The sequence below is a fragment of the Henckelia pumila genome, chromosome 4, assembly GCF_033568475.1.
Source record: "Henckelia pumila isolate YLH828 chromosome 4, ASM3356847v2, whole genome shotgun sequence".
Lineage (NCBI taxonomy): Eukaryota > Viridiplantae > Streptophyta > Magnoliopsida > Lamiales > Gesneriaceae > Henckelia > Henckelia pumila.
The window spans coordinates 193,152,464-193,158,838 of record NC_133123.1 but is presented as its reverse complement, the minus strand read 5'-3'; the positions used below and the strand labels follow the sequence as shown (position 1 = coordinate 193,158,838).

The 6,375-nt window shown below is 39.7% G+C and overlaps 1 long non-coding RNA gene across 1 annotated transcript; it reads left to right on the top strand.

The window, feature by feature from the left end:
• Positions 1 to 4,436: 4,436 nt before the first annotated feature.
• On the top strand, positions 4,437 to 5,747 carry LOC140867592 (uncharacterized). The gene is made up of 3 exons (XR_012145196.1): positions 4,437 to 4,512; positions 4,592 to 5,027; positions 5,101 to 5,747. It is a non-coding gene; the product is annotated as an uncharacterized lncRNA (long non-coding RNA).
• Positions 5,748 to 6,375: the final 628 nt, after the last annotated feature.

The following is a 6,375-nucleotide window of genomic DNA, read 5'->3' as shown; positions in this document are numbered from 1 at the left end:
GTTCACCTTATATAATCCAACTTTGGATTATGGGATTAGGCCCTTAGGGCACCGAATGTTTTGTAAAGGGGCAAGACGCTAGTCGATGCAACACACGCGCGCGGCCGGCTTGGATCGGCGAGGTCTTATGATCAATTATTCTTTTTTGGATAAAATTTAATTGAGAAAAGAAATAGTGCGCCCGGGCGGTCAAAAATGACCGACCGAGCGCAGCCCTCACCTTGCGAGGCAGTGTGCTTCAAAAACTTGGGCGCTCGGTCCGCTGATAACGTATACATCAGATTTCTGAAAAATCTCTCCCTCACTTTCTCAAAAGAAAAGTTGAAACGTATTTTCGTTCGCTGAAGTTCGTGTTGCGCCCGAGCGAGCATTGAGTATGAAGATAAAAATTCCAAAAGAAGTCTCGCTCGAGCGAGAAAAGCGTGCAACAAATTTTACTCAGACATAATATCTCTCGCTCGAGCGTGTCTTCATGCGCTCGAGCGAGAAAGGCGGGCGTTCAGTGTTTTAATTTTGGAAAATTCCTTGGTCGAAAAGGATACTATCTTTTGAAGATTTGGGCATATAAATAGCTCTCTTATCATCTGATGAAGGGTTCGGAACGTGTTCTAAAGCAGAGGAGGCGGCTACATCTTCAAGCTCGTTCTATTCTTATTCTTTTCTTTTTATTTTTGATTTTTCGTTCAAGTTTTGGGTTTAAAAACTTGATTGTGAATTATGCTAAAGCTTTAGTAGTCACTTTTATTTCGATCAAGTCCACGTGATTGAGCCGAACAAATTTATGTAGAAAACTTGAATGTTTGTTTGGGATTTTTGGATTTGATTTTATATTATTGATTTTTGGATTTAAATTTGTTTTGTGAATAATCTGATCAATTGTTTACTTGCACGTTAATCGATTTGAAGTCGACAGAGGAGGAATTGATTTCGATCACTTCACTAATCAACACAAGGTTAAATCGACTAGAAATAATATTCGATTTCATTGTGCGGTTTTAGGTGCAAATTGAATTATCATGATTCTTAATGCATTTGAATTTGATTTGAATTATGAAAGATTGATTCGTCAACATTTGAATATGTTTAATTATTCTATAAATAGACCTTTAAACAAGTTAGGAGAATTCATAGTAATTTAAGATTTAAATATGAGTCCCAAATCGGCTACATGTTGTATGATTTATTTGGTACCTACGTGAGTCCTTGATCGAATCTTTTCTTCATTGATATAAACATAAAAATTCTTGCTGAGTTTTATTTGAATTGCTTTTATTTACAATTTATTCCTTAGCTAAAATCCTGAAATAACTTTTATTTGCAAGTCTAGATTAAGTATAAATAATTATATTTTGGTAATTACTAATAACAGTCTCTGAGAGTTCGACACTTGGACTTAAATACAGATACTATTACTTGACCTAGTGCACTTGCTAGTAGATACCAAAATAATTGGTCAATAGCCTCACAACAACTCGAAATAAACTCGGCTTCACGCTCGAGTATATACAAAAATGATCCTTTTCAAGCACTATACAACTCGATACAAATATATTTTTATGGACTTGAAATTGGCTTAAAATGCTTGAAAAGATAGCTCGAATAATGCTTGAAGGAATGAGAGACTCGAATGTGAGTTGGTTGATACAAATGGCCTCAGAATGCCTTCTATTTATAGTGCTGATTCGGGTGAGATTGGAGCTTCTGATCCACGAACGGAGCTTCCGATCATCCTTAATTTCAAATTTGAATTCCAAGCAGCAAAGGGAGATCGGAACTTCCGATCCTGACTTCGGAGCTTCCGATCGACGGCATTAAATACTCTATCGGGCAAAAGTTTTCGGACAAGATCATGTCACAGCCGCCGGAGATCGGAACTTCCGATCTGACATCGGAGCTTCCGATCCATGGTATTCGTAGCTTCCGAAGTGCTTTCGATCATTAAAATATTGCTGGGAAATAGATCGGAACTTCCGATCTTTAATCAGAGATTCCGATCCCGTATGCTGGTTCCGAACTTCCTTTCGAAGGTTATAATAATGGCAGGAAATGCTTCGGAGGTTCCGAACCCTCATCGGAGCTTCCGATCCATGAGTCCTGGACAGCTTCAAAATTTTATTCTGAAGTGATTTCCAACATGTGTACAATTTGTCCTTCAATATTTTGAACTCCAGTTCAATTCAAATTTATAACTCTGCAAATTGCTTAACTGTAAACATTAGTAACTTTTAACCTAGTTTGGTAATCATCAAAACATAATATTTTGAGACTTGTTATTACATTAAAAACATTAGTCTCACAACACAATATTTATATGCGTTTAGGGCGTAACATAAACCTCAATCACACAAAAGTTTAAACGCAAGCATTCAAACATTAATAGAATTACAACCATGTCAAAACACAAACTGAACTATTGGAGAATAAAAAAATTTATTAAAACCTAAATCCTAATGTAAAACAATAACAAATAGCATGCATTCAATTACAAAGAGATTGAATGGAATTTTAAAAAGTCAAACTTGGCATTAAAGGTTACTATAAACAAAGATTATGACTAAATTAATGAAAGATAAAAAGTTACTATAAGAAAAGTAAATTTAGATTTTAAAAAATTAATACCTGATGAAAACCATAATGATGGTGTCGGAAATTTTCCTTGGGTTCGGTCTGGTAGAATGGATCTGTGAATTCCTCTCGAAATCAGATCGGGTCGGGTGTGAGAGGGTCTTGCACAGACAACAGCTAGGTTAGGGGGCGCCGAAAGTGTTTTCGGCGTGACCCCTCTGATGCCTAAGTCAGTGTTCGAAAGAGGAGGGGCGTGATAAGAGTAAGAACAGAAAAATATGGGTGCGTGAATGTATGAGTTAGGATTGAATGAATAAAACCATAACAGTACCTATATTTATAGGAGTAGGAGAAGTAGGTTACCTACCTAGGATTGAACTTGCCTCAAGATAGTACTTCATCTTCATTGGACCATCTTTGAACTTATCCTTATCTATCAAGAATTTGCGAATGAACAAGTCTATCCCACACCATATAATTCGATTCATACTAGAATAGACGAGTTCGGCCCACTGGACCCAGCTCGGGTAAGCCCATTAGATCCATCCCAGGTTACAACCAGAATCAACATGCTCTGGACTGGGCTGGGCCTTGACATCTAATAGTGATCTTATAATTGGGTCATTTCTAATGGACCAATTGTGAACGGGCTCGAGTTGTAATATTTTTCCGGGGTATCAATAGTACCTCCCCTAACTGGTCTAAAAGAAGTATGAATTTTATATCATGAAGTCCAATTAGGTACCGAACTCCATGTTTTTATTCCTGGATAGCTCAGATTTGGATCCTTGTCGTGTGTTTCTCCTAAACGACCCAGATCTATTAACTGTACGATTCATGAGGCCCTGACTCCTTGACGTGGCCCGACCTGAGCCATTGATTACAACCACGATTCAACGGCCCAAATCACTCATTTATTCTATAAATAGTTTGTAAAAAAAAATTTCACTTTTACTTTCTACAACTACGCTGTCATTCTGTCAAAATTTTCAGAGCATTCTCGGCCCGGCCTAGCTGCGTTCATCCGGCAATAACCATTCCCGTGCCACATCCTACCTTTTCTACTTTTTTGTAAGTCCCTTTTGTCCTTATAAGGTTAACTCCAAAATGTCTTCTCCTAATGAAACGTCAGTTAGGGAAATAGTAGAATTCATAGAAGCATCCTCTGCTCGTCCTGGAACACCCAAACTCCTTGAATCCCGTGAGTCAGATACCGACTCGAGTCCATCCGAGACTCGAGAAGCCAAACTGAAAAGGCTTTATAGACATAGGACGGAAATTAAGTGCAGCAGGCAAACCATGGTTCAAGGTATTAGCTTCTTATTTGGGCTCGGACATGGATCCAATTATTAGGGAGAGATCGGGGATGCCCAACTCCTACGAGCTAATACTCCCGGGCCGCAGAAATCGATCCCACAAACATCATCCAAACTTTCTTAGTTTTAGTCTAGACCAAGTTAAAATGGGTTTAAGATTTCCCGTCCCGACCTGCATCTTGCACCTATGACAATATTGTTGTATATGTCCCAGTCAATTATCCCCAAACTCTTTCATGTCTATACTCTCGTTGGGTGTCCTATTTTGTTTTTTCAGAGTCCCTTTAGACATAGGGAATTTTCTTAAATTCCTTCTAATTAAGAAAACTGCTCCTGGCCGTTTTTACAACTCCATGAGGCCTGAATATCCATTTTTAAAAGAAAAGCCCAGTTCTCACAAGGGCTGGACCAATAGATACTTTTTGTCAAGCCCGACCGACCTTGGCAGTGTCGGGCCAACTGGGCCATGAACTTTTTGGTTCCTGATCCCCCAGCTTTTCCTACTTTTGATTTTACCAATTTCCTTAATACCATGTCTGTCCAAACCTTTGACATCGAGAATCTGATCGAGGACGACTTGTTCTGCAATTATGGCTTCAGCGGGAAGGGATAGATATTTTTGGGGACATAGGTAGAACCCCTTTACCATGCTATCTTCTCATGATATACGTTGTTTATTTACTCATCTCTTTTAACCATTTTTTTTATAGATGACCGGATTTACTCAGCCAGAATGCCTGCTAACGTCAGAGCTGCTATGAAGAATCTGAAAAGGAAAAACCCTAAAGTTGCGAAGGCGGCTGCCAATCCTGAGCAAGGTGTTACTGAACCCTCAAGAAAGAAAAACTTGAAGAAAGTCCGGGATAAAGATAGCACTAACCTTATTGAGTTGGAACTCCCCATTTGTGGCCCGTCCTCCCGTACACTCGGGAAATACCCCCTAGTGGATTCTATCCAGCTGACTAATGAAGCAGTCCGGGGTTCTCTCCTTGTCTCGGGAGTCCGGAAATGTCATTTTTTTGGTAGTCGGATCCGAAGGGAAGTCTAGGAATTCTTTATAATTTGATTTCCCATGCTGATTTGAAGATCCTGCGAGCCTTCCCTGACTTAGACCCCAAACAGGCCTTTGCCTTAACCTTTATACATGTATGTTATTATTTTATTTGTACTGATATGCAAGTCAAGCCTCCCGTTTTTATGACATACGTTTCTTCTGCAGACTCTTGCAGGGGAGAGATCATAACCCGTGCTATGAAAGCCCGAGCTGACCACTCCATGAACTAGGATGCTTTTGTAAATCGCATCTCCAAGCATACCCAAAAAACATGTGAGAAGAAATTAGAGCATGATGAAGAGGTGGCCGGGATGAGAGTAGAGATCGATCGAGTCCGGTCAAGATGCTTTGGAAGCTGCAAACAAGAAGATTGCAGAACTGGAGGTGGAGAAGGTCGAACTGGAGGCCACATTGCGGGCCCTGGCCAAGAAGGTGGAAACCGCCCAAGAGGTCGGATGGGCTAAAAAGAAAACAAGGAGTTCTTGTACTCCTCAAAGTTCGCCGATCGGGTGGCGATGAAGGCCGCTGCCTTTTTTGATGCGGGTTTCAAGGGGTGTTAGACCCAATTCCGATCTAACGGTTATTCGGAAACCGTTCACCCTGCGCTCTTCCTAGATTGTGCAAAGGCTCTGGATGACATGCCCGATGATGAAGATAAGGAGGACCTAGACAAGACTGGAGATCCCGAGCAGCACACGGAACCAAAAAAAACCGCCCCTTGATTATTTTCTCCCTTTTCCTTTGCTTGTATAAACAATGTTTTGAGAACACATTTCATGGTAAAGGCCCTATGTGGTCGATCATTGCTTTGTTTTTCCTGACTACGGTTAGTATCATATTTTACTGAGACATTAAATTCTCTGAGCTACAGAGCTTCACGTATCATTACGAATTTCTCTAAACATGCCATAAAATCCCGTACCAGGCATAAGATTCTTAAAAATGAAATAGGCCGCACATCTTAACATCTAAAAGAATGCCTCATTTGAAATTGGGATTCTTCCATGTACAATTCGAAAACCAGGACTAGAAATGTTGCTAAGCACAAATTGTCCCGAAAGTCAGGATCTCGGACTGAACCCATGGAATTAAGACACGGGATACCTATTTCGGAACTGATCATTAGATTTCAAATACTAAAACATAATGGATTTTCGACTTTAATTTAAAATCTGTTGAGTCTAAATCCGAGCAAGATATCCGACAGTAAACTTTTAATGAACACATTCCCGATCTGCGTATACCAAAAATTCTTTTTGCTCTAGGAGTATGATTTAGATTTTTTGCCAAGTATAAGATCTCATGCCGAATTGGGCCATGAACTTTCAAAGCGTAGTGTCAAAGCATAGATCCAAATCCCGACTTGAAAATCAAGAATACCCTTGTACTAGAAATTAAGACTACTTTATCCAATACAAGATATCTATCCACGCACAGTAC